This window comes from Calonectris borealis, unplaced genomic scaffold, assembly GCF_964195595.1.
Source record: "Calonectris borealis unplaced genomic scaffold, bCalBor7.hap1.2 HAP1_SCAFFOLD_49, whole genome shotgun sequence".
NCBI lineage: Eukaryota > Metazoa > Chordata > Aves > Procellariiformes > Procellariidae > Calonectris > Calonectris borealis.
The window spans coordinates 928,203-944,062 of record NW_027441458.1 but is presented as its reverse complement, the minus strand read 5'-3'; the positions used below and the strand labels follow the sequence as shown (position 1 = coordinate 944,062).

At 51.1% G+C, this 15,860-nt stretch overlaps 1 pseudogene; it reads right to left on the bottom strand.

The window, feature by feature from the left end:
- Positions 1-6,954: 6,954 nt before the first annotated feature.
- LOC142076423 (olfactory receptor 14C36-like) lies at positions 6,955-10,127 on the bottom strand (annotated as a pseudogene).
- Positions 10,128-15,860: the final 5,733 nt, after the last annotated feature.

The window sequence follows — 15,860 nt, the reverse complement described above, 5'->3', positions numbered from 1 at the left end:
TATGGAAGAGGAAGTAAATGAGGCCTTCTTCAAACAACTGGAAGAAACCTCATGTTTGCAGGCCCTGGTCCTCAAGGGGGGACTTGAACTATCCCAACTGCCGCTGATGAAGAGACAACATAGCAAGGTGCAAGCCATCCAGGAGCATTTTGGAGCTCATTGACACCATCTTCCTGACTGGGGTGACAGAGGAGGCAATGAGGTGAGGTGCCCTGCGGGACTTCATACTTTCAAAATGGAAGAACTGGTCAGGGATGTAAAAGGCAGGAGTGAGAAGGTAGAGTTTAGGATCCTGAGAGAAGGGAACAAGGCAGAGAGCCTTGATGTTGAAGGATCTCCTTTTCAAGCTCCCAAATGGAGGACATCCTGTAGTGGAGAGAGCTGAGGGCTCTGGCAAGGCTGAAAGCCCCCACCATAGCCGAGGTCTTTGTCTCCTGGGCTATGGCTGTTCTCTCTGCACCTGAGGACTCTAAGGAGACACCTTCTCCTTAGAGCACAAGAGCCTCATGGCCTCCTCATCCCCACCCAGGAGCCTGGGAGCTGTCCCGCACTTGGCATCGCACATCCCCACAACACGCTGGCCCTCGGAAGAGCCGTGAGCAAGGTGTGAGGGACATCATCTCCCTTCCCAAGGAATGGCGGACAGGGCTTGGCCCTCTGGCTTAATGTAACACATCCAGGTTTACTGAGCAGTTTTCTGCACGAACCAGTGCCCAGGGTTACTTTGTCAGTAATGTCTCTCAGTGGGACCCATTAAGACTCCAAGCAACTTTGGAGTTTGCATCTGACTTTGACTTCTTGAGAGGTTTCTTCAGCCTCCTCTCAGTGCCTGAGTTTCATGGACACGACGCCAAACCCACCAGAGGGGTCATTAAAATGCCTTGGGCTGGGCCTCTGCTGCTGAGCTGGCCCGAGCTCCTGGGACGGAGGGGGCTCGTGGCAAGCGGGCAGCACTGCAGAGAGACAGCTCTGCCCAGGAGCAGCTCCTCTGCGAAGCGCAGTAGATGTGACATACCACGGGTTACTCAGCATCAGAGCCACCTTTACATTGCGGTCGGACTCAATGATCTTAAAGGGCTTTTCCAACCTAAATGATTCTATCATTCTATGATTCTATGATTGCCTTTGCCTATCTGTCGTCACTGCCTCTAGTTTTCTGCTCTAACGAGCCCCTCGGGAGGCTTTGTTAGTAACGGCCCCCAGTGGGACCCATTAACACTCCCTGAAACTGTAGGGCTTGCTTCTGGCACTGACTTCTTCAGTGGTTTCTTCAGGCTCCGCTCAGTGTCTTAGTTCATGGTCTCAGCATCGAATACACCATGGGACTCGTTAAAATGGAAAAAGACGTGCCTCTTCCCATTATTTTTTGCAAGTCTTCAAGACTTACACAGCTAATTGGAGAGGTGTCCAGAGAGTACGTGAAGTGGAAGATTTCCAAGCTTTCAATGAGCACTTAATAAAGGAGGATTTTTGATTTTTAAGAGTTTGGGGCTTTTTTTTAAATTCACAGCAGAAGTGATAGCAGCATTCTCCAATCAATATTGATGCGGTGTGTGTGTGTGTGTGTGTGTCTCCAAATAAAGTCAAGATGGGTAGGAAGAGCTCCTCCTTGAGGTCAGGCATGGACAACCTCCCTGCTCACCTCCCCACCCCTGCCCTTTCTCTCATGGGCCACCTGGGACTTGCATTACTTCTCCTTCCATCAGACTTCTCCAGTGAAGTCTGCAGCTGGAGGTTACAGCTCCTTTGCACCAACTCCCACCTGCTTTCCTTAGAGACCTGGTTGCGCACAGGCCCAGCTGCCTTTCTCTTCGTTTCAAAGCAACAGAAGGAAAACCTAGCAAAGTTGAGCAAACAATAACCCCCACCCTCCTCAACTGTCTGCTGAGTCCAAGCTGCCTCCAGTGAGGTTCACCATCCTCAGGGGATGGCCTCACTAGAAAGGTCTGAGAGAGAGAGATCAGAAAGAATAGCTGTAAGCACAAGGCAGGGGTTGGCTGAAGAGGTAATTAGACTGCAGAAAGACAAGGGCAGGCCTCTAACTCCCTGAAGCTCAAAGCAGCACCTGGGGAGTTGAGAGGGATCTGAGTGAACAAGGAGTAAGGGGAGGGGAAAACTGGAGAGCGGAGGACAGGGTACAGGTACAGACAGGCTGCTGGGAAGGTGCCTTTAGGCTTGGGCAGGCAGAATACTCTAGACTAGATGAGACCAGACTAGTTCAGCTGGAAAGGACCTACAATCATCATCTACTGCATCTGCAAAGGTGAGGGAGGTTAAAGACACAGTATCACGAACAGAGTCTTGGCAATGATAGCACAGAGGAAGGTACATCCTTCACCTCCTGCAGCGGATACGCCTCCTGGAAATCCCCATTTTGTCCTGGTCATTTTAAACGTTGTCATTTTATTACAAGTTTTCAGTCATCTCAGCTGATGAAAAGGTGCTCATGTGTTTTTTAAAAGTGTCAAGCAGTTCCTTCCCTTTCCAGGCGGAGCTCAGCTGTCTGGCCATGGACATCGAGAGCCGCTTGTAGAGGCCCCGCTGTACCTGAAGTGTTTCCCTGCCACTGGCCACTGCCACACAGGACAAGAGGTCTCCTACAGGAGACCAGAGCCCCTCAGGAGCTGCTGATAGAGAGCAGGCAGAGGGTCCTAGGACACCTGCACAGGCACCAGGTCCCCGTGTCCCTGTAACTTAAGACATCTGTGTCGCTGTAGCTACATCCCACCCCGCTTCTGGAAAACATTTTTTCTTTCAAAATAGTCATTAAAAACAACCATTCATTAAATCCCCCAAAGATTGGTATATCAAAACAAAACACATTATTTCCTCCTAATCTGGGAAGATATGAAGACAAGGAATTTAAAAAGCTGAAAATCGTACTAAAACATTTTCTTTGCTTTAGATCTTTCCTCATTTCTTCTTTCTTTCTTTTTTATTGGCTTTTTCTGAACATTTCTACCATAATCAGACCTGCAGCATAAAAAAAGATATTTCTATGTCTTGCAGAGATCCCAGCGTGCTAAAACTCCTCTCCATCCAGGAGCACCCACGCCACTCCTCGCTCTTTGCAAGAGAGAGTCACCCACTGAAGCAGCAGGCTCTCTCACCTGATCCTGGGAAGCAGGGTGACCAATTTCAGTGAATGCCCTGGGTTTGGGTGGCCAGATTCGTACTCATCTCTGCAAATCTGTACAACAGTGCCTACTTCAAGGGGTCTCTAGGTCATCTATGAAGACTCCCTTTTCATTCCCTCCAGGGTAAATGAGGAGTGAGTCCATTTTTGGTGAAGAAAGGGAGGAGACTGGTCTCCCCCAGCATCAGACACTTCAGTGCAGTTGTCCGTGTTGAATCAAGTTGTCTAGACTTCCCTTTCTCATCAACGGAGAGAAAGAAGTTGTCTCCACTGAGGTTTCTGGAGATACCTTTCCTGGTGACCAGCGAATGATCCAGAAGGGCTCCCATAGGTCCTGGGAGAGGTTTCCAAGCAGCATATTGGTATGTCAGCTACCCCAGGGCATCTCAGATAGCAAGAGCCGCTGGAAGTGGGCAAAAGGAATTAATCAAATGAATTTGGTCCATCACCTTCCCAGGGACTGAGGTGCGGCTGACCAGCCTGTAGTTCCCTGGGTGATCCTTCTTGCCCTGATTGACAATGGGTGCAATGTCTGTCTTTCTCGAGTCCTCAGGGAACCCCTTCTTTGCCCTGACATTTCAAAGATGATCGAGAGCAGCCTTGCAATGATACCAGCCAGCTCCCCCAGCAACCTGGGCTGCATCCCCTCTGGTCCCGTGGACCTGTGTGTGCCCATATGGCGTAAGTGCTCCCCAGACACATCTTCCTCTGCCATGGATGCAGCTTTGTCACCACAGATGTTGGTAGGAGAGTCGAGGGCCAGGGAGGTCTGGGAGCAGATCTTACCAGGAGAAGAGGATGGAAAAAAAGGCAGGGAGTTCCTCACTGAGCCTTTTCCAGGTCTTTATCACTCCGTGTCCTGCCCCACTGAGCCACGACACTATATTTTCTTCAGCTGACTCCTTGTGTTGCCAGTGTACTTAGAGAAGCCCCTCTGGTAGCCCTCCCCATCCCTTGCTAGTTCCAGCCCCAGCTGAGCTTTGGCTTTCCTGCGTCCATCCCCGCACCCACGGCCGTGTGTCTATCAGCCTCCTGGGTGACCTGTTTCCCCTGCCACACCTTCTGCACCGCCTTTTGCTGTTTGAACTCTTTATCCAAGGAGTCCCTGTTTGTCCCACCAGCCTCCAGCCAGGCCCTGACTGACTCCCAGAACGTTAGACTCTTCCTGGGCTTTGATGCTATTGCCCCTGCAAAGTCAAGAGGGCTCCGTGGAGCTTGGCTTTCCAGGATCCTGCCAAGCAGATGCTGAACAAGCTGGAATCTGCTCTCTTGGCCATGGTCACTGCAGCCATGGCTGCCCTCACCATTGACATCCTCATCCAGTTCTGCCTTGTTTGTGAGGAAGAGTCCAGCCCTCGTCAGTCATCAATTGCCTGTGTCAAAAACGGGAGGGGTGAGGCAGGTGGAAGGGACCCGTCTGGGTGCTGGCTGTGAGGACACCTCTGTTGCAGCCAGCCGAGCGGCTGCGCAGGCAGGAGGGCAGGCCACACTCAGGGACACCCTGCTCAACCCTGTCTCCTCTGGAGCAGATCTGACACCAAGCAGCATGTGGCTCCTTGCCCAGGGCTCCTTTGAATGCCATGGGCTGCCCCTGTGGCCTGGAGACACCACGGGGATCATCTGCAGGCTTGCTTTGGCAGCTCAACCTTCCCAGAAGTTGCATGTGATGTATTATTACCAGCCAGGTTTTTCATAGCGTGCTGCAGAAGATTTCATGGTGTGTGCACTGAGGCACAGCCTGAAGAAGAGTGGGTGTGCACAGCAGTGCAGAGCTTTCCAGGACAGCACTGGCATACTTGCGGAGGTAAGTGAACCTTGCCTGGGTTCATCCATACTTTCGCCTTGGGCCAAAGTAGACTCAGAAGCAGAGCTGGGAATTCAACTTGGAGGGGGTTCACCTGGAAAGAAGAGCCCAGGAGTGAGCTAATAGCCAGGCTGTGGGGGGGCTCATAAGGTGCCTGGAGGGCCAAGAAGGAAGGAAGGAAGTGATTTAAAAGTGCTGTGAGGGTAAATTACACTGAAGGAGGGTCAAGAACCACTGTCAGCTCTAAGAGGAGCCTGTACAAGCAAGAGTGGAGAGGCACCCAAACAGGGATTGTCTGAAACAAGGGGAGACAAATCCCAGGTGGAGTCCATGGGACATGGGAATGCACCAGGAGAAACTCCTTGCTGTCCACAAACACTGGGAAGGTATTAAATAGTCACAGGTGGGATTCAGTTCCTCTGATGCCCAAAACCTACGAGTAGGAGCTTCAGAGTCCAGATACTGGCCTTTGAGATAGTTAAAGCTGGACGCAATGAGCTTCAGGGGTAATGTAGAGCCATCTGAGGCGGTGCCTCCCAGCCTCCCCTTACAGTCAAACAAGTGGAGGAGATGTCACCTGACTTGTCTTAGCTGGTCACATAAAACACAGGACGATTCACCAACTCCAGTTGAGGTTTCCCTTTCCTAAAAGCACACCTGTGCACCAAAGGCAATAAATATCAACTCCTATTCTGTAGCCTGCCCTTGCTTTCACCTCCTAACGGCTGCTTCGTGTCCCTGGCAGTGTCCTGCCTCTGGCATGGCCCAGCCATACTGCCCTACTGTCGCGAATGAGCGGTTTAGAGGCCGCTTAAAGAATCACCACCAAAGATATCAGCAGAAAGTGATTTTCATAGAGATTTATAAAGGTGCGACCTAACAGAATTCGATGGCAAGGTTCACTCTATTACTTATTACACGGATGAAACAGATAAAGGAAAATCATCTAAGGGTTTATATTTGAGGGACTATATGTGTTTGGCAGCAGTCTAGGTTTCATTCACAATTTAGTAACACTTAATTATCAACTAATCATTTACAAACTTTAGTAACGCTTAATCATTAACTAATTCAATATTTGCAAAGTGACTTAGTAAGTCTACTACAATCACAACTTAATTACAGATTATGCTTACTATCAGTCCACACACACAGAGAAACATATATATATATATATATAAAAATATACAGAAGGTATACGTGTAAAAAATTCCCCTCGATGTCAGTGAAGAAATATTCACGTCGAATGTCTAGGCATTCCCTCTCAACGGGCGAAGGGCTGAGCTTCGAAAGGGACTCACCCAGGACCCAGCGGTCCTCCGAATATCGCAGACCTGAAAGATCGCGAGCTCTGAAGGCGTCCCACTCCGAGGGAGATGCTGGGTGCAGCGGCTGCGGTCCAGGAGAGCTCCAAGGGCCTCACTTAGGACCAGCGTTTATAGGTTTGCAAGATGGTTGGCTTTAGTCATCCGTAAATTTCCATCCTGGCCACAGTCCCAGGTGGTAATTACTAAAAAACTCTCCAGGTTTCGGTGTTGTTCTACTGGACGCCTGGGCCAGGCAGTAGGAGTATGTTCCCATCCTCAGCTGTGCAGAGTTTCTGATACAGTCAAGGAGCGCTCAACAGCCAGACTTTAATACACCAAGGCCGAGGTTTCATGGGAATTTCTGAGATCAACAAGCGGCCCAGGGAAGAAAGGGGGGGTATGAATGCACCACCACACCTACACATGGTCCTACGGCTCTGCAGAGAAGGAACCCCATGGAGCAGGTACCTACGGGGTGGGGAGGTGTCCCCCAGCACAGTCCTCTGACAGCCCTCAGTGCCCCACCCTCCTGCTTTGGCAGCCTCCCCCAGTTCCTGGCCCCTGCCCAGCCCCAGCCATGTCCCACACAGGGGCTGGCGACAGCCCTGCTCTGGGGTCTGCCAAGGTCTGGGCAAGAAGAGAGGCTGGGGCAGGGCCGGCTGTTCCCCCGACACAGGCACCGAGGCCAGCAGGAGGAAGGAGATGGCCACAAAGCCAACCTCATCCCCATAAACTGCGGTGGGTTGCCAGTGCTGGAAATGGTGATGGGAGAGGCTGGGGGACCAGAGGAAATGGCCTCAAGTTGCGCCAAGGGAGGTTTAGATTGGACATTAGGAGAAATTTCTTTACTGAAAGAGTGGTCAGGCCTTGGAACAGGCTGCCCAGGGAAGTGGTGGAGTCACCATCCCTGGAGGTATTTAAAAGCCGTGTAGATGAGGCACTTAGGGACATGGTGTAGTGGGCATGGGGGTGTTGGGTTGACGGTTGGACTCGATGATCTTAGAGGTCTTTTCCAACCTCAATGATTCTATGATTCTATGACTCCATGAATCCTGCTCTCTGGTGCAGGAGATGCCCACCACAGACTGACTGTGCCCATCACTGTCAGCCCCTCTCCCCAGGCCAGCACAAGAGTCCTGGCCAGGGGACAGAGCAGCCTGCCCCGGGTGGGTGCCTCCAGAAGGAGGTTTCTGTGTCTCACGGATTCCTCCCTGCAAGCACAGAAATGCTCCCTTGCTCTTCTCCAGAGTCATCCCTGCTCCCCAGAGAGCCTTTCCCCAGGTGAGCATGTCTGTGCTGGCCTGTCCGGCCGGTCCTGTCTCCCTGTCCACGCTCCCTGCAAGGCCCCAAGCTCGCCGTTCTCCTCTGCAGAGCCAGGGGGCTGCGGTGCCCTGGGGCCATGGGGTGACCCTGCACTGGCCATGCTGGAGGAGAGGTGAAGAGATGGGAGCTGAATCAAAGAATTTTCTACTGGTTTCTTTGTTGAGTTTATCTGAACAGGGAGCCTGGATCCATATGTACATGAGGTCTTTGGGTCAAGAAAAGACAGGTAGGAGGCCAAGAAAAATATTAACACAGGTATAAATCAAAAAAAAACAAACAAAAAAAGTAACCACAAAGGAAACATAAAGACACATCTGAAGAAAAGTTAGTCCTGGTTATTCCTGAGATACTGTGGGAGCCCTAGTGGGATAACGAGGACCTTATAATCTGAAGTAGCACATATTCAAATAGTTTCCACAGGGCATCCTTGAGTTCCTTGTTCCTCATGCTGTAGATGAGGGGGTTCACTGCTGGAGGTACCAACGAGTACAGAACTGTCACCACCAGATCCAGGGATGGGGAGGAGATGGAGCGGGGCTTCAGATAGGAAAACATGCCAGTGCCGACAAACAGGGAGACCACAGCCAGGTGAGGGAGGCACGTGGAAAAGGATTTGTGCCGTCTGTGGTCAGAGGGAATCCTCAGCACAGCCCTGAAGATCTGCACATAGGACACCACAATGAAAACAAAACACCCAAAAGCTAGACAAAGGCTAAACCCAAGAAGCCCAAGTTCCCTGAGGTAGGTGTGTGAGCAGGAGAGCTTGAGGATCTGGGGGATTTCACAGAAGAACTGGTCCACAGCATTGCCCTTGCAGAGGGGCCGTGAAAATGTATTGGCAGTGTGAAGGAAAGAATTGAGAAACCCACTGTCCCAGGCAGCTGCTGCCATGTGGACACAAGCTCTGCTGCCCAGGAGGGTCCCATAGTGCAGGGGCTGGCAGATGGCAAACTAACGGTCATAGGCCGTGATGGTGAGAAGGGCACACTCTGCTCCAAGGAAGAAGAGAAACAGAAAGAGCTGTGCAGCACATCCCGAGTAGGAGATGGCCCTGGTGTCCCAGAGGGAATTGGCCATGGATTTGGGAACAGTAGTGGAGATGAAGCCCAAGGTCAAGGACAGAGAAGTTGAGGAGGAAGAAGTACAAGGGGGTGTGGAGGCAGTGGTCGCAGGCTATGGTGGTGATGATGAGGCCGTTGCCCAGCAGGGCAGCCAGGTAGATGCCCAGGTGTCCTGGTTTTGGCTGGGAGAGAGTTAAATTTCTTCCTAGTGCTGTGTTTTGGATTTAGTATGAGGAGAATGTTGATAACACACTGATGTTTTCAGTTGTTGCTAAGTAGTCTGCTAGTGAAGAACATTCAGCTTCCATGCTCTGGGAGAAACTGGGAGGGAGCACAGCCAGGACAGCCAGCCCAGCTGGCTAATGGGGTATTCCATACCATGTGACGTCACGCTCAGTATGTGAATGGTAGGCGTGATCCAGGAAGTAGCGGTCGCTACTTGGTTATCGGTCAGCGCGGGTGGTGAACAATTGCATTGTGCATCACTCATTTTGTATATTCTATCATTACCATTATTATTTTCCCTTTTCTGTTCTATTAAACTGTCTTTATCCCAACCAATGAGTTTTTCTCACTCTTACCCTTCCAATTCTCTCCCCGTCCCACTGCGGAGGGGGAGAGTGAGCGAGCGGCTACGTGGTGTTTGGCTGCCTGCCAGGTTAAACAACGACAGTCCTTTTTGGCGCCCAACGTGGGGCTCGAAGAGTTGAGATAGCGATAGATCTGACCAAAGCATGTTAAGGCAAAATTGTTATAAGCATTCATTATATTGATTGGTCACAATGTTGATTTATTGGCTCTCAAAGTTGTGGGGCTGGGTCTCAATGTTGGGTTATGTAATACCTTGCTTGTAGTATCTGTTCCCGGTTGTGCTGTTTATCGCTATTTGGAACTGGGCCAGATTATCATTTTGCTGCTGTTTTATGATGTGATAAAATCATTGGTTGTAAGTCTAATCTGGGATCTGTACCCAGCACTGCCGTCATCTCTGTACTTTGGGAACCACCTCTTAGAAAAATTATTAGTAATTGGACTTTTTTGTGCTCTGAGAATGAATTTAGGAGGGAGACAGGATGGGACACTTTCTCCCACTTGTTCATCTTTCCTCCCATATCTTCAGAAAGTCCTTTTTCTTCTATCCTCTTCATGAAGATGTCCACAGTATTTCCTGAGAATTTTGAGTATCCTTGGGATGTTCAAACGAGCATGTTCATATTGCTATGGCTCCTGAATGTGGTTCAGGTCTTGTTTAGGGTTAAACAACTCTTCAGGAATACTGTCCAGAGATCAGCCCCGGCAACAGACACGGTGACTACTCAAACCCCCACGACAGGCACTGCGGCTACTTCAATGCCCACAACAACCACTGTGGCTATTCAAACCCCTGCAACAGTCACTGCAGTTACTCCAGCCGCCGCAACAGGCTCTGCAGCTACCCAAACCCTCGTGACGGGTACTACAGCTGAACTAGAGGACCAACCGTCGCTGTTATCCATCGACCCTGTACAGAAGAAGAAATCTTTGAAGCGGAAGTCAGGTCGTTTGGAAAGGGATGATGGAAAAGCAGGGCCATCACGAGGAGAGGAGGAGGAAGAGGAAGAACTCATCAACAAGATGGAAACCACCCGATCCCTACACCTGAATGAGTTGCAAGATATGCAGAAAGATTTCAGCCGCCGTCCAGGCAAGCATGTTGTACCTGGCTGCTCCGATGCTGGGATAATGGGGCCAGTAGCCTGGAATTAGAGGGGAAGGAAGCCAAACAGTTGGGATCCCTTGCTAGGGAAGGGGGCATTGACAAAGAAATTGGAAAAGGGGCACAAGCCCTCAGCTTCTGGAGGTGACTGCTGTCAGGCGTGAAGGAAAGGTATCCCTTCAAGGAAGATGTTCTGTATCGCCCAGGCAAATGGACCACTATGGAGAGAGGTATCTAGTGCTTGAGAGAATTAGGTGTGCTGGAGGTGGTTTATAGTGATCTGGACAAGGACCAAATGCCCACAGATCCCGATGAAGTCCAGTGCACACGACCCATGTGGCGGAAGTTGGTACGGAGCGCACCAGCGTCGCATACCAGTTCATTGGCAGTACTGTGCTGGAAAGAGGAAGAAGCACCAACGGTGGATGACGTGGTTGGCAGACTCCGGGAATACGAAGAAACTGTCTCCTCCTCCCTTGTCTCGGCTGTGGAGAAACTGTCCCGGGAGGTCCAGCAACTCAAAGAGGATATGTCCTATTCTCCACCTGTACGGACCACTATCTCAGCCATTAGGAGTCAGTGTTCTTCTGCTCAAGAGAGAGGATATAGAAGGTACACACCTCGGGGCACCCTGCAGTTTCACCTGCGTGACCACGGAGGACATGAGGCAGTGGGATGGAATACCTACCTTCACCCTAGAGGCATGGGTATGTGAGTTGCAAGGAAAAACAATGACACAAGGGGGTTCTCCCAGGAAAAATGCTGCTCCAGTGGTCAGGAAAAACCTGTCTCACGATGGTCCAGTTTCCAGTGAACGGTTCCCCAGACAGAGTAGAAAGGCTGATCTTACTTTGCATTGTAAAGAAGAAATTCTTGACTCGCGTTTGCAAGAAGTGAGAAATGGATACTATGACCAGAACTGGAGGGGCCCTGCCTCCGGCCAGGTGGAGGAAAGGGACAACCGGGTTTACTGGACTGTGTGGATTCGATGGCCTGGCACATCAGAGCCACAGGAGTATAAGGCTCTCGTAGACACTGGTGCACAGTGCACCCTGATGCCATCAAGCTATGAAGGGGCAGAACCCATTTGTATTTCTGGAGTGACAGGGGGATCCCAAGAGTTAACTGTGTTGGAGGCCGAAGTGAGCCTAACGGGGAATGAGTGGCAGAAGCCTTTCAGGTAGTTGTAGAGTGCGATGAGGTCTCCCCTCAGCCTCCTCTTCTCCAGGCTAAACAGTCCCTTTTCCCTCAGCTGCTCCTCATCAGACTTGTCCTCCAGACCCTTCACCAGCTTTGTTGCCCTTCTCTGGACACGCTCCAGGACCTCAACGTCCTTCTTGTAGTGAGGGGCCCAAAACTGAACACAGTAGTCGAGGTGTGGCCTCCCCAGTGCCGAGTACAGGGGCACAATCACCTCCCTACTCCTGCTGGCCACACTATTCCTGATACAGGCCAGGATGCCGTTGACTTTTTGGCCACCTGGGCACACTGCTGGCTCATGTTCAGCCGGCTGTCAACCAGCACCTCCAGGTCCTTTTCCTCTGGGCAGCTTTCCAGCCACTCTTCCCCAAGCCTGTAGCGTTGCCTGGGGTTGGTGTGGCCAAAGTGGAGGACCCAGCACTTGGCCTTGTTGAACCTCATACAGTTGGCCTCGGCCCATCGATCCAGCCTGTCCAGGTCCCTCTGCAGAGCCTTCCTACCCTCCAGCAGATCAACACTCCCGTCCACCTTAGTGTCGTCTGCAAACTGACTGAGGGAGCACTCGATCCCCTCATGCAGATCATTGATAAAGATATTGAACAGGACCGGCCCCAGTACTGAGCCCTGGGGAACACCGCTCGTGACCAGCACCAACTGGACTTAACTCCGTTCACCACAACTCTCTGGGCTCGGCCGTTCAGCCAGTTTTTTACCCAGTGAAGAGTGCACCTGTCTAGGCCGTGAGCCGCCAGCTTCTCGAGGAGAATGCCATGGGAGATGGTGTCAAAGGCTTTACTGAAGTCCAGGTAGACCACATCCACAGCCTTTCCCTCCTCCACGAGGCGGGTCACCTGGTCATAGAAGGAGATCAGGTTGGTCAAGCAGGACCTGCCTTTCATGAACCCGTGCTGGCTGGGCCTGATCCCCTGGTTGTCCCGTACATGGCTCGTGAGCGCCCTCAAGATGAACCGCTCCATAATCTTCCCCGGCACCAAGGTCAGGCTGACCGGCCTGTAGTTCCCCAGATCCTCCTTCCGGCCCTTCTTGTAGATGGGTGTCACATTGGCAAGCCTCCAGTCATCCAGGACCTCCCCAGTTAAGCAGATCCCATCCAGCCCCATAGACTTGTGAGCGTCCAGGCGGCATAGCAGGTCGTTAACTTCTTCCTCTTGGATTATGGGGGGTTTATCCTGCTCTCTGTCCCTTACATCCAGCTCAGGGGGCTGAATACCCTGAGGATAACTGCTCTGACTATTAAAGACTGAGGCAAAGAAGGCATTGAGTACATCAGCCTTCTCCTCGTCCTTGGTGGCAACGTTCCCCCCCACATCCAATTAAGGATGGAGATTCTCCTTGGCTCTTTTTTGTTGTCATTAATATATTTGTAAAAACATTTTTTGTTGTCTATTATGACAGTGGCCAGATTGTGCTCTAGCAGGGCTTTCACCTTTCTAATTTTCTCTCTGCACGACCTAACGAGAGTCCCCAACTGCAGACCTGCTGCTCTGAGGAGGACCGACTCAACTTGCCCTCTGGTGGGGCTCCATTTATACCTTAGTTGAATCTGACCTGTGGTCAACTCTGAGTGGCTGAGAGCCTTACCTTTCTTACTCCTCGCCCGAGGTGTATACGTGACCATAATTACTGACCCAAAGTGCGTACGTGACGGTTGACACTTGCCACCGTAAGGGTGCGAAAAGTAAGGACGCAGCAGTCCTGATGCCCCCGGTCTTTATCGGGGTGGATGCACCTGCCACAAGCTGCTCCTGGGGAAATGGCAAAACCACTGACACAGACTCCTGCTCGAGATGCTGGAGAACCCCTTCACTGGACAACAGACAAGGGAAAGGCGTCTGAGCTTTTGAAGCGCGCGTTAATGACTGCATCTGCTCTGGGATTGCCAGACTTCATGTTTGTACATGAAGAAATGTAACTATCCCAGCCAAAACCAGACCAGTCTGGTAGCTCAAGGACCCTTTGCTTGTGTCCCTAGGACAGCTGCCGCAGCACACCTGGTTGAACAGAGTGACAATGTGGTGCTTGGATCCCCTCTAGTGGTACAAAGGCCACATGAAATTGAAATGCTGGTGTCACAGCACCTTACCCAGGCACTGGGTACATCATTATGAGCTGATGCTCTTAACGGTGGAAAACATAACAATGAAGTGATGTAACACGCTGAACCCTGCTACTCTGCTCCCTCCTCCTGAGGAAGGAAATCCACATCCTGATTGTGTGGTAACAGGCTGTGAAGCCAGAAAGACTCGAAAATACTTAACAGACGTACCATTTCCAGATCCTGATCTTGAGCTATGTGTAGACAGGTCCTCATATTATCTGAACAGTAACTGGGTTAGAGGTTATTCAGAAACTCCTGAAAATGAAGTAGCAGAGGCTTCAGCACTCAGTCTGAAGCTGAGTGCCCAAGCAGCAGAATTGATTGCATTAGCAACGACTTTCCAGCTGTCCAAAGAAAAGACTGTAAATATATGTATATTCTATCACCATTATTATTATTATTTTCCCTTTCTTTTCTGTACTATTAAGCTGTCTTTATCTCAATCCACAAATTTTACTTTTTTTTTTCCCCGATTCTCTCCCCCATCCCACTGTGGTGGGGGGCAGTGAGCGAGCAGCTGTGTGGTGTTTGGCTGCCTGCCGGGTTAAACCACAATCATCTGCATCAGTATGTGTAATGATATCAATATCTGCAATGGGATCAGTATCATAGAATGATAGAACTGTTTGGTTTGGAAGGGAACTTTAAAGGTCGACTAGTCCAACCCGCCTGCCATGGACAGGGACACGTAGGGACATCTTCAGCTAGATCAGGTTGCTCAGAGCCCTGTCCAACCTGACCTTGAACGTTCCCAGGGATGGGGCATCTACCACCCCTCTGGGCAACCTGTGCCAGTGTTTCACCACCCTCATCGTAAAAAACTTCTCCCTTCTATCTAATCTGAATCTGCCCTCTTTTACTTTAAAACAATTCCCCCTTGTCCTGTCGCAACAGGCCCTGCTAAAAAGTCTCTCCCCATCATTCTTACAAGTCCCCTTCAAGTACTGAAAGGCTGCAATCAGGGCTCCCCAAAGCCGCCTCTTCTCCAGGCTGAACAACCCCAACTCTCTCAGCCTTTCTTCACAGCAGAAGCATTCCATCCCCCTGACCATTTTTGTGGCCCTCCTCCGGACCCGCTCCAACAGCTCCATGTCTTTCCTGTGCTGAGGGCTCCAGAGCTGGACGCAGTGCTCCAGGTGGGGTCTCACCAGAGCAGAATGGAGGGGCGGAATCCCCTCCCTCGACCTGCTGGCCACGCTGCTTTTGATGCAGCCCAGGATACGGTTGGCCTTCTGGGCTGCTAGTGCACATTGCTGTCTCATGTCCAGCTTTTTGTCCACCAGGACCCCCAAGTCCTTCTCAGCAGGGCTGCTCTCAATCCCTTCATCCCCCAGCCTGTATTGAGACCGGGGGTTGACCCATCCCAGGTGCAGGACCTTGCACTTGGCCTTGTTGAACCTCATGAGGTTCACACAGGCCCACTTCTCCAGCTTGTCCAGGTCCCTCTGGATGGCATCCCATCCCTCAGGTGTGTCAACTGTACCACTCGCTTTGGTGTCATCTGCAAACTTGCTGATGGTGCACTCGATCCCACTGTCTATGTCATTAATGAAGATATTAAACAGTAACGGTCCCAATACAGACCCCTGTGGGACACCACTGGTCACCGATCTCCGTCTGGCCGTTGAGCCATTGGCCACTACCCTCTGGATGCAAATATCCAACCAATTCCTCACCCACTGGACTGTCTACCCATCGAAGCCATACCTCTCCAAATTAGAGAGAACGGTGCTGTGGGGGACCGTGTCAAAGGCCTTACAGAGGTCCAGATAGACGACAGCTGTAGCCCTTTCCATCTCCACTGATGTAGTCACTCCATCATAGAAGGCCACTAGGTTGGTCAGGAAGGACTCGCCCTGGGTGAAGCCATGCTGGCTGTCTCGACTCACCTCCCTGTCTTCCATGTGCTTTAGCATAGCTTCCAGGAGGATCTGTTCCATGATCTTCCCAGGCACAGAGGTGAGACTGACTGGCCTGTAGTCCCCCGGGTCTTCCTTTTTTCCCGTTTCAAAAATGGGGGTTATGTTTCCCCTTTTCCAGTCAGTGGGAACTTCACCGGACTGCCACGGCTTCTCAACTGTCATGGATCGTGGATTAGCAATGTCATCTGCCAGTTCCTTCAGGACCCATGGATGGATCTCATCAGGTCCCATGGACTTGTGCACCTTCAAGTTCCTTAGACGGTCTCAAACCTGATCTTCTCCTACAGTGGGC